Here is a 12666-nt window from a genome sequence, read left to right as displayed (position 1 = left end):
TCTAGTCCACTCTCGCGGCAGTACCTGTGAAGAGAACATGAAAACGGTTACTTACCTGTGTCTGCGTTGCTGGTACATGGACGCTCCCCTTTCTTCTTCTGGAGGTCACATGCTGCCAAATTTCTTCACCGTCCTCCTGTCCCCACAGTGCAGCCTGCTCTGAATCTTCAGAACATTGTGCCCGTAGAAGCATATCCTGATGTCTGTCCAGGAAATCTTCAGTTTTTCTTATGCAACGCAGGGTCGATACTTGTTTCTCCAGACCTTGAACCTTCTCTTCCAATATGGAGACCAGGTTGCACTTTGTACAGACAAAGTAGCTTCTGTCCTGTGGAAGAAAGACAAACATGGCACATCCTGTGCAGGTAACAACAGCTGAATGCTCACCATCCATATTACTTTCCTTCTACGAGCTTCCTCAGGAGTTGTAGTAATTACACAGAGAAGCCGGCAAGATATAAGCCTCAGTGGGCTTTCCCCAGGCAGATCCCAGGCAAACTCCCTCTGTTAGCCTCTCTGCTGTTCGCTGCTCAGCTGGTTTGCAGCTGACTGGCTTTTTATAACAGTCAGGCCCACTCAAGGCTCACCTGGAACAAAGCACTCTGATTTAGTCAGATCACTTCCCCAGTTTATGCCTCAGTGCCCGTTCCATCCCCCCCAGCTCCAGCCCTGTAACATGGGGCTGATTCTGACCCACGTCTGACTGCGAGACTGAAACCCTTTTGCTCAAGAGTCTGTTAACCCCGCCGTGCCCTAGCCAATTCGCAGCATGCCTCTTTCTCCCTCTTTAGACCCAGGCTGCATCTTACCAGAGCGCCAAGGAACAGCCCTTCGCTCACCTGATCTCCCAAGGTCTTGGCAAGTGGCCTCAGAAGCACCTGGTCGACAACTTCACCACTTAGGCAGTGAAATAGCACTGGGGGGTCTGGGGAAATGCCCAGGAGAGGCCGGGAAGGAGGAAACTCTAGAGACTGTTGGAAATTTCGGGAGTTGGGGTTAGGGCTTTTAAACTCTGTTGGCCATGCTGCATGGGGGAGGGGCCAGGGCTGGGCAATTAACAGACTCGGCTGTGAAGAAGGCCCACTTTTCATTTGATTTTTCTTTGAATTGTGAGGGCGATAGAGTCCCTAGAGTGCTCGGGCTGATTCAGCCCTGTTGGCACAGAGCAGCTGCTAACCTGCTTTCAGGGATGGGTTAGGTCACCAGACTGCAGAGCGCTCCCACCGCAATGCCAGTGCATTTAGCCCAGACTTTCTCCCTCTGTAGCCATCATGTCCAGTGATGAATTACATTTACCTAGTACCTAGATTGAGCTGCTTTTAGTCTCGCTTGCTCTAAGGCAGATTTTCCAGCCCTGGAATCATTCTCGTAGCTTCCTGGGCCCTTTCCAATGTGTCCGCAGCCCTTCTGAAGTGCATCCATCAGAACAGGACGTGTGCCCCAGGCTGCACTGAGAGGTACCACTCCCCGTCCTTGTTCCAACAGGATCCCCCTTGGCTGTTCACCCTCTGAGCCCCGACAGCCCCCGAGTACACCTGTGCAATTGTCTGCCACCAGACACAATGAAATCTGGTTGCTGCCAGTGGCACGCCAGGCTACAGCCGCACCCCAGGCTGGCTGCATGCATGCGGTTCTGGGCCCTCGCTGGCTGGACGGCCCGTTTAGCTGCCGGCACTGGTTGCAAGCAAGCGTGAGCCCTTGCATTGAATATTATGGAGCTACTCCCTGTGCTCAGAGGGTTTGGCCTGACTCCTGAAATCACGAGGAAGGGGGGCACGGTACAATGGGGGAGTATGCTTGGGGGCATGGCTGTATGCTGGGAAGGGCACACCAATAAGTGGTACTTTCCTAAATACCGTCAATGCAGAGAGTCGGGGGCCCTTACACAATCAGATGCTTTGGACAACAGCTGTACTGAGCTCCCACACTGGGAGCTAAATCCATGACACCGTCCTGTTCCCTGGGTACATTAAAGGCTCCTGGGTGGCCAAGCTGAGATCCAAACTCTTTTAAGCAGCCTGGCCTCTCAGGACTGTGCCTTTGTTAACTTTTTGCTTTGAACGTGTCATGGAGTGTGGGGGAGTCCGGGGCCTGCACCCCTCTTCCTGGGATTCACTGAGACTCTCAGCCAGCCAGTAAAACAGAAGATTTGTTGGACAACAGGAACACAGTCCAAAACAGAACTTGTGGGTACAACCAGGACCCCTCAGTCAAGTCCTTCTGGGGGAGCAGGGAGCTTAGACCCCAGCCCTGGGGTTCCCTGTGTTCCACCACCCCGCACAAAACTAAAAATTAACCCACCCCCCTACCCCCAGCAGGCTCCCTCCTGCAACTCTGTCCACATTCCTGGGCAGAGGTGTTACCTCCCCCTCGCCTTCCTGGCTCAGATTAAAGGCTCTCAGGTATCCCACCCCAGTGAAACTCCCCTGCCACTTTTCCAGGTCAAGACTCCCCCCCCGCCCTCCCCTTCCTCCCCCCCCCCGCCCCGCGGCCTCACAGAACTCCTGCCTGGCTTCCCGTTCTGCAGCTGTGACTAACTCGCTTGACTGGCCCTTTGATTTTAGCCTTTCCTTCTGCTCCAGAGCTGCTGGTGGTGGTTTGAGTCACTGCAGTCTGGCCTTAAGAAATGCAAGAACCTCAAGGAGCGAGCTAGAGCCTGCTGGCTGGGGAATGTGATGCAGGCAGGAGGGCGCATGGCCCAGGGGTTAGAGCACTGGACATCTAACTCTATTCTTAGAACAATTCCTGGGCCTGTTGGGGGACTATGGGTGAGTCATGTCCCTGCTCTCTGCCTCAGTTTCCCCATCTGAAAAGTAGAGACAAGGCTGATGACCTGCTTTGCAAAGTGCTTTGTGCTGGACTGATGCACAGCTGTAGCTGAGAGCGAGGAATCAATTCGAGGTGGAGCCTTTCATTCGTAAGGCACCAGCAAGCCCTACAAATCTCAGCAGTGTTAAATATTCAGAATAAATTGCTGGCCCTTGCCAGCATGTGCCATTTCTGGGCCCCCCGACCTGCTGCCCGCAGTGGTTGGTGACAATCAAGCCATGGCAGACAAGCTCCTGTTCAGAGTGTTAACTTTATTTCAAAGGCAATAAGATAACTAAATAAATTGGTTAGTCTCTAAGGTGCCAAAGTACTCCTTTTCTTTTTGCGAATACAGAGTAACACGGCTGCTACTCTGAAATCTACCAAGAACAATTTTTCCAAGGAGTCCATTAACCCAGCTGCCAGTTCCAGCCCTCCCCCACCAGCAGCCATAACCTCCGGCCCCATCAAAGACACATCCCTTAAATCCCCCATGCCGCAGGAGAGGGAACATCCCACTCCGATCATGGATGAGCCAATTAACACAGCAAGGCCCTCGTCTCTCCACAGGAGCACTCAGTGGGGAGGGATCCTGCCAAAATATTAGTTGTGAGCCAAGGAGGCAATTTTGCAAAGGGGGGGTGGGGTGGGATTCTGCCAGGGAGACAGGAGTTAAAATTTTCCCCTCTGTCACCTGCTCCCAATCTTTCTAGTCAAAACTCGCCCAGTGTGTGTAAGTTTTGAGGGGCCCATTCTACTCATCCCATATGACCTCCTATGTAACCCAGGCTGGAGCCTCACAAACCCTAATTCCTGCATTCAACCCCTAGTTGGTGGGGGAGCTAGCTCGGCTCGAGAAGGAGGCTCAATGGAACCCCCTTTCAGGTAGTTGAAAGCAGCTATCAAATCCCCCCGATTCGTCTCTTCCGCAGACTAAACAATCCCAGTTCCCTCAGCCTCTCCTCAGAAGTCATGTGTTCCAGTCCCCTAATCATTTCTGTTGCCCTCCGCTGGACTCCTTCCAATTTTTCCACATCCTTCTTGTAGTGTGGGGCCCAAAACTGGACACAGTACTCCAGATGAGGCCTCACCAATGTCAAAGAGAGGGGAACGATCACGTCCCTCGATCTGCTGGCAATGCCCCTACTTATACATCCCAAAATGCCATTGGTCTTCTTGGCAACAAGGACACACTGTTGACTCCTATCCAACTTCTCATCCACTGTCACCCCTAGGTCCTTTTCTGCAGAACTGCTGCCGAGCCATTCGGTCCCTAGTCTGTAGTGGTGCATGGGACTCTTCCCTCCTAAGTGCAGGACTCTGCACTTGTCCTGGTTGAACCTCATCAGATTTCTTTTGGCCCAATCCTCTAACTTGTCTAGGTCCCTCTGTATCCTATCCCTACCCTCCAGCATATCTACCTCTCCTCCCAGTTTAATGTCATCTGCAAACTTGCTGAGGGTGCAATCCACACTATCCTCCAGATCATTTGTGAAGATATTGAACAAAACCGGCCTTACCTGGGGGCTATGCAGCACCTGGTGCAAAAGGAGAAATCCCCTGACCTCGTCTGGGGGCTGTGCAGCACCCGGCACATTAAGGGTGGCCCGATCTCAGGCAGGGCTGCTGTAGCACCCAGCTTGAGGGGGCCACCCAGTGTCAGCCAGGGTCCATGCAGTGCCCCATAGCTGAGAGCAGGCCCCTTATGCCACCGGCATGGGAGGACACCTGTGCAGCGGGGAGTTTCAGGGGCCATGCTTGGCACAAAGGGGCTGGCAGGTGAACGAGATTCAAACCCTGTGCATGGGGGACTGGCAGGGAGGGGGATTAACAAGGAGCCTTGGACATTCTGGGCCCTCTGCACGTTTAATACAGAGGGAGGTTTTCAGCAGCCAGCAGGGGGAGCTGAGTGTCTTGGGGGGGGTAGCGGGCACTGGGGAACAGGGGTGGGAATCGAGGGCGGGATCAGCTGTTGGACAGACCCTGCTGTGCCCATCACAGTGGGTAAATGGCTGCTTCCGGCCTGACAGCACTCGGTGGTTCTGAGCCTCTGTCAGTTTCATTTCTGCTGGCTATGCTTTGGGGAGTCTGAGCAGAGCTGGACAGGCCCCACGGGGCTGATGGGGGGAATGGAGGCTTCCTTCCCACTCTGGGATGAGTCCCGCTGTTTGCTTCCTGACGGGGCAAAAGGCAGGGCTGGATTAACTTTTTGTGGACCTGGTGCCAAACATATTTGTGGGCCCCCCTGGGGAATGAAGAGGCCAGGGCAAGAGCACAGCGGGGAGGGTGGATTTGATTTAAATCACTCGTCAGGAACACTCCATTTAATCATGGTTTTCTACATAAAAGTGCATTCTTGTTGGTTGTTATAACCTTAATACATATTCTTCACAACTCAGAGATTGATATAGGTTTTTAGAAGGGAAACATTATACATTTTTAAACCGTGATTTATTTTGAAAACTTTTCGGATGAGTTTTACAGCTATGTCACAACATGAATGAGCGTTTGGTTATTTCATTTACCAAAGGTAACTGACGCAGATATTTAGGAAGTTATTGGGAGGTGAACTCTCCCCAATTCAACAGGATAATCATTAATAATATTTGGAATATTTTCTTGCCAGGCTGTATTAGGAGGAGAACATCACCAGACAGATATTTAAATTGTTTTATTTAACTAAAACAACAACGTGAAGTATTCTGGATATTTTTCTTCAACAGCAAACATAATAGTTTAACAAAAAGCATATGTCCCTCACTTCTCACATTTATCTCCAGACTTAACATGCTTCTTAACAGCAAAAAGGTTTTAAATAAATAAATAATATCCTTATCCAGATCTCTTCCGCCCCCAACAATCTTCTATTCATTGAACTTTTTGAAACTTTTCACTTTTCAAGAGAGGTAAGGGGTTGACCCTGTTTCCACAAATTTGCAGAAGGACAATAGGGTTGAGGTCTGTTATTTCTCACCTCTCTATATTATTTATTTATTTAAAACCTTTTTGCTGTTAAGAAGCATGTTACCTCTGGAGACACAAATCCACAGTTTGAGAACTGCAAAACTAAGCATCTCTGATGGTATCTTCCAGTCTGAACACTGAGTCCCATTGGGTAGATAGAAAAATTAACCTAAATAATCTATAAAGAAGTCTGTGGAACCCCAGAAGATTGGGTCCCTAATCCATGAACTATTGGAACTCATTTACAAAACTTTTCTTCAACATGACATGAATATATTGTTTCTTATTATAGAATTAAAATTTATAATCCCTATATCATGAAGAGATATAATGTACCTTAATTAAAACTATCTTTAGATATTTTTTCCTCAAAAATTCAATTTAAATTAAAAAAATCCAATTATTTGATTTTTTTTAAAAAGTCAGTGATTTTTATCCACCCTGACAGTTGGGTATGGGGAGCGGGGGGAAGGATTGGTCCCCAGCTGGGGTGAGGCAGGGGACAGGGGCAAGAAGAGCACAGCGGGACATGGGGGGAGGATTAGTCCCTGTTGACTGGAGCAAGGCAGGGGCTGAGGGCAAAAGCACAGTGGGGCAGGAGCTAGGGTTGGTCCTTGGAGCAAGAGAGGGGCTGGGGGTAAACTGCAAGCACAGCAGGTCTGGGGAGGGGGTAATTAGGATCCCCCCACTCCTGCCCACATAGAGTGGGAACCTACCTTCTCCCTGGTTCTAGCCCATTCTCTTCGTCTCGCTCTGCACTGAGCTGAGGGTGGGGGTGCACTGAGCACAGGGCTGGGGGTGAAGGAGAAGGCTGGGGGTTGGGGTGCAGGGTCTGAACAGGAGGTAGAATGAGGAAGGGGGCTCAGGGTTGGGGCAGGAGGTTGGGGGTGTGGAGTGCTTACTTGGGGCAGCTCCCATTCAGTGCGAGGGGTGCAGGTTGGTATGTGGGGGGGAGGGTTCAGGAGCTCCCATTTGGTGCTCAGGGTGGGGGTGAGGATGTGGGGAGGGATGCAGGAGTCAGGACTAGAGACTGGGTGTGTGTGAGGGGGTGCAGGAGTCAGGGCTGGGATTGTGGGGGGTACAGGAGTCAGGGCAGAAGGCTGAGGGTGTTTGTGGGGGGTGCAGGAGTGAAGGCAGGGGGCTGTGTGTGTGTGTGGGGTGCAGGAGTCAGGGCAGAGGGCTGGGGGGGTGCGCTGGGGTCATGGGGGTGCCCTCAGCTCCCCTGAGCGGCTCATGGCAGGGGGCTGGAGAGGGGCCTCCATTCCACCCCCTTCCCCAAGGCCCCGCCCCTGCCTCTTCCCCTCTCCCCCCTCCCTGGCTCTGGCAGACAGCTGGTGGGCGGCAGGGAGAGGGAGGGAAGTAGCAAGCTGGGGGAAGAGGAGGGGGAGGGGGGAGCTTGGTTGCTGGCAGAGCCTGCCATGCCGGAGAGGGCAGAGGGCAGAGAAGAGCGGCTGGCTGGGGCCCCTTCGGAGCATGGGCCTGGTGCCAGTGGTGCCATGGTAAATCCTCTACTGGCAAAAGGGGAATCAGCCCCAGGAGCCCGGTTTACAGTTTTGTAAAATGCAGGTTCTAATAGGATATCACACACATCCTGGGCCCCACAAACTGATCCTAGATCTCCTGAGCCCCCAGCCCCAGCCCTGCCAACTTGCATTCCAGCTCCTAGGCCCCACAGGCAGAACCCAGACCCCCTATGCTGAATCCACACAGCCTCCAGATCCCCTATAGACCCTAGCAGCCCAAAAAGGAACCCAGATTCCCCACCCTGTGTCCCAATCCCCACAGATCCTTGATGCCCTGCCATGCACCCCATAGAACCCCCCTTGTACCCCCAAACGGACCCAGACCCCCATCATGCACCCCTGCTGAAGAGATCATAGAATCATAGGGTTAGAAGGCATCGCAAGGATCATCTAGTCTAACCCCTGCCAAAATGCAGGATTTGTTGTGTCTAAATCATCCAAGACAGATGGCGCCAGCCTCCTTTTGAAAACCTCCAGCGAAGGAGCTTCCACAACCTCCGTACACTTCTGTGCCATTGTCCTACTAGTCTGACATTTAGGGAGTTTCCTCTGAGATTTAATCTGAATCTGCTGGGCTGTAGTTTGGACCCTCATTGCTTCCTGTCCTGCTCTCTGTGGCAAGGGAGAACAACTGTCCTATCTCTATCTCTATGTTTTTTATGGCAGCCTTTGAAGTATCTGAAAACTGTTATCATGTCCCCCCTTCATCTCCTCTTTTCCAAACTAAATATACCCCGTTCCTTCAGCCTTTGCTCACATGGCTTGCATTCCATCCCTTTGATCATCTTTGTCGCTTGTCTCTGGATCCCTTCCAGTTTCTCTACATCCTTTCTATACATTGGTCACCAAAACTGGACACAATACTCCAGCTGAGGCCTAACCAGCACGAAGCAGAGCGGTGTGATCACCTCCCGTGACTTCCATGCTATGCCTCCATTAATGCAACCTAAAATTGCATTTGCTTTTTTTGCAAGAGCATCACATTGCTGGTTCATGTCGAGGTTCGGATCCACCACAACTCCCAGATCCTTCTCAGCAGTGCTGCTGCCAAACCAGATACTCCCTATTTTCATTTGAGCTGTCAAGATTCCTTCCCCACTTTGAAATCTAGGGTACAGATGTGGGGACCTGCATGAAAACCTCCTAAGCTTACTTTTACCAGCTTAGGTTAAAACTTCCCCAAGGTACAAACTATTTTACCTTTGCCCTTGGACTTCCTCTGCCACCACCAAAATTTATCTGGGTTCCTGAAAAGACGTAGTTTGGAAATGTCTTTCCCCCAAAATCCTCCCAACCCTTGCACCCCACTTCCTGGGGAAGGTTTGGTAAAAATCCTCACCAATTTGCATAGGTGACCACAGACCCAAACCCTTGGATCTTAAGAACAATGAAAAAAAAGCATTCAGTTCTTGAAAAGAAGAATTTTAATAGAAGTAACAGTAAAAAAGAACTAACAATAAAAAGAATCACCTCTGTAAAATCAGGCTGGTAAATACCTTACAGGGTAATTAGATTCAAAACATAGAGTATCCCTCTAGGCAAAACCTTAAGTTACAAAAAGACACACAGACAGGAATATCCATTCTATTCAGCATATCTTATTTTCTGAGCCATTTGAAGACATCATAATCTAACACATATCTAGCTCGATTACTGACTAAGTTCTAAGACTCCATTCCTGTTCTGTCCCTGGAAAAAGCTTCATACAGACAGACCCTTTGTTTTTCCCTCCCCCCAGCTTTTGAAAGCATCTTGCCTCCTCATTGGTCATTTTGGTCAGGTGCCAGTGAGGTTATCCTAGCTTCATGTGTGAACATGTGACCTGCCCACGTGACTCCAAACACTATCTTGTCACCTGTAATTTTCCGCTAGCTGTGCTGAGGGCTTTGTTTGAAACCCTGGGTTTCCCACCACATGGCAGAAGATATAAAAGGCCCTGGAAACCCCTCCATTTTGCCTCTTTCCTGCTGAAACCTCTGGAATATGGACTATCCAAATGGGAGCATTCTAACGAAGGGACTGAGGTCCTTCCAATGATTTGGAAGCGGCCAGAGACTTGACTTAAGCCAGCAGTTTACTTAATCACTGCTACAAAGCCTGAACCAAGAACTTTGCAATTCCTGAATGTATATGATTCCTTTCATCAATTTTAGCTCTCACCTTTCTTTCTTTCTTTTTATGAATAAACTTTGAGATTGTAGATACTAAAGGATTGGCAACAGCGTGATTTGTGGGTAAGATCTAAGTTATATATTGACCTGAGTGTGTGGCTGGTCCTTTGGGATCGGAAGAACCTTTTATTTGAAGAGATTGGTTTTAAAGGCCCACCCATCTCTAAGTCTAGTGTTTTCGGTGGTAATACAAGAACTGGAATGCCAGAGGAAACTGCTTTCATAACTTCTTGTTAGCCAGTGTGGTGAAACAGAAGTTTGCTTTTGTTGCTGGTTTGAAATATCCTATGGGGGATTAGCCACCTGTCCTGGGGTGTATCCAGTGATGAGCTTCCAAAATGCTAACAACGGGTTCCCTCCTCACCCCATGATGGGGTCGTTGCCCACCCCCGCCCCCCAGGACCCTTGCCCCATCCATCCCCCTCCCCTGTTTGCCCCCAGAACCAGGCAGGAGGGTCTTGTGGGCCACTGTGATGGGAGTCCACCCCACCCGTAAGAGCCAGAGGGACCTGCCGGGGGGGCGAGGTGGGGAGTCCCAGCAGGGCTTACCTGGGGCAGCTCCCAGGAGCTGGGGCCAGGGGTGGGGCAGGGAGCTGCCATTGATTTTTATGAAAAATACCTGTGATTAAATCGTCACCTTACTCATTGTCAGTGAAATAAATTGAAACACTTCCTCCTGCAAGTGGATTTAGCCCAGGACCCTCAGAGTCAGCAGCTGTTACACCTCCCACTGAGCTCTCTGTCAGGTGTCCCAGTGCTGGAAGCCTCCTGATTACATCCTAAGATAGCATTTTTGCACCGGGGGCTGATATTTTGGACTGGACGCTGTAGTAGGTAAAGGTGCTGCTGTGCTCCAGAAAACAAGCCACCTCTGCACCAAAGAGGGAGAAAAGGACAGGCCAAAGCCCGGGATTGAACCAGGGACCTTTAGATCTTCAGTCTAATGCTCTCCCAACTGAGCTACTTCAGCAGCTGCATAGCTCCCCTTTGGCCTGCTGTTTCTCTGTCAGGGATGTTTTGTCAGCCATGGCACACAAAAAGGACATCGTTGTGAGAGGTCCATGAAGACAAGATGCACTTTTGCCTGCCTTGCCCAGCTTGACTTGCTGCCTCACCCCGTTCCTGCCTCAGTTCCCGGGTTGACCTGGTGGCAGAAGTGGACTGGGGGCCAGTGGCTCAGGGAAAAAGTTGAGCTGGAGCCTGAGCTAGACTAGACCTGGTGGCGAGAGTCTGGCCACCAAACTTGCCACCCTACCCTGTTGTCCTGGCTTCCCCTGTCTCCTGTTGGGGCTTCCCCCCGGAAACCACCCTGCCCCAACCAGCCCTAGGCTAGCTGGGCTCTGTTGCTCATCTGAAGGCTCGTCACCCCAGTCAGTGCTGAGCACCCCTCTTCTTCCCCCTGGTGCTCCAGCCCCAGAGCACCCACAGAATTGAGGCCTCTGCCCAGATTAGGATCAGCTGCCTCGGGGTGAATCTGGAGTCACCCCCTGAGTGTGGGGCCAGCCTGAGTCCCGCGGAGCTGCCAACTGGGAGCTACCTGAGCCAAACACCGCCCGGTTGGACCCCAAACCTCCGACTGCCCCGCCCTCCCACCCCAATCCCTCCCACCCCAAAACCCCTCCTGGAGCCTGCGCTCCACAACCCCCCTGCCCCCAAACTCCTCCCCATCCTCAGTGCCGTGCCCCCGACCTCCTCCCTCCTCCCCCATTCTCAGCATCCCGCCCTGACCTCCTCCCCCCCCCTCAGCACCTCGCCCCCACCTCCTCCTCCCCCTGTCCTCAGCGCCCCTCCCCCAACCGCCTCCTCCCCCGCCCTCAGCACCCATTCCCCAACCTTCTCCTACCCCCACTATTCTCAGCACCCCTCCCCCAACTTCCTCCTTCTCTCTCCACCATCCTCAGCATCCCACCCCCGACCTCCTCTTCCCCCGAACTTTAAAGACTGGGTAGGGAGAGGTGTAATTGAATAGAGCTTTGAAATGCAAGTCTGCATTGTTAGAGGTAGAAGAATAGATGTTTGCTCAGGTCTTGCGATGTAAGCAAAGAAGGCTTGTCTAGGGCCAGAGCTTTGATTCAAAGATCAAAAAAGGAATATTAACATTTAGGAAGACTCTTGAGTGACATAGTATTATTGTCTATGTCTCTTTGAACGTTGTGATCACCTGTATCTGAACTGTTTAATGGATAAATTATCCTGTGCTAATTGCCATGATCTTTGGAAGAAGGAAAGTTAAGCCAATTGTTTTCTCAGACAGGAAATGTATAAAAACCTTGGGACCTGATTCTTCTTCATCTCAGACCTGCTTTGGGTTTCAAGAGGGGGAAACCCTGAGCCATAAGGATTGAGATCCCCAGTCATTGACTGGAGTCACCCTGAATATGGACATTGGACTGTAACCCGTGGACTATTTCTAAAAGGACTTTTGGTGACTACAAGCTCGTCTCTGCTGTGTGTCTGAACCTCAAGAATTGAACTCAAGTCTGTCTGTATATTGATCTTTTAACCAATTCTCTCTCTTTTCTTTTTTAATAAATTTTAGTTAGTTAATAAGAATTGACTGTAAGCGTGTCTTTGGGGGAAGATATGAGTTCTCATTTGACCTGGGTCTGGGGCTTGGTCCTTTGGGGTCAGGAGAACCTTTTCTTTTGTGTGATGAAAGAAGATTTTCAGAATTGATCATCATATGCTTGACATGTGTGTCTGGATGGAGGTCTGAGGCTGGGCACCTTAAGGGAACTGCATTATTTGGACGTCTGAGTAACCAGGGAGGTGCTATAGCAGCTGTTTTGGGCTGGCTGGGTAAATCTAACTATTGGAATATCCACCAGTGTTTGGGGTTTGTCTGCCCTGGTCTGTTTGCAGTTCACCCTGATTGAGTGACCTCAGCTGGCTCTCACAGGCAGCACCGTCACAGCTGGGTGTGGGTGTTAATCTTTTCCTGTCTGGTGTGTGCTGGGCTCACAAAGGCTTTTTGCTCCCTCGTGGTGGGGCCTGGTGTCCTGGTTTGGGAGCCCTGTGGATGCGATGGGGTGTCTGGAATGGGGCGTGTGTGATTCCCACGGTGCCCCTTCCCCTCTGCCTGCGGAGCTGAGGACAGATGGGTCTGAGGAGCAGAGCAGGAGCTCTGGGATGGAGAAGAGCAATATGAAGATGGCGTCTAAGATGAGGCCAGGTGACTTCTGTGGAGGGAGACATGCTGG

The 12666-nt window shown here is 51.0% G+C and overlaps 1 non-coding gene across 1 annotated transcript; it reads right to left on the bottom strand.

Annotated features, from left to right (window-relative positions):
- Window positions 1-10363: 10363 nt before the first annotated feature.
- On the bottom strand, window positions 10364-10436 carry TRNAF-GAA (transfer RNA phenylalanine (anticodon GAA)). Its single transcript has one exon. It is a non-coding gene; the product is annotated as a tRNA-Phe (tRNA).
- Between the last annotated feature and the right edge of the window lie 2230 nt (window positions 10437-12666).

The sequence above is a fragment of the Eretmochelys imbricata genome, chromosome 22 (assembly GCF_965152235.1).
Source record: "Eretmochelys imbricata isolate rEreImb1 chromosome 22, rEreImb1.hap1, whole genome shotgun sequence".
Classification (NCBI taxonomy): Eukaryota; Metazoa; Chordata; order Testudines; family Cheloniidae; genus Eretmochelys; species Eretmochelys imbricata.
Note: the sequence above shows the minus strand (reverse complement) of the source record. Positions and strands in the feature narration are given on the sequence as shown.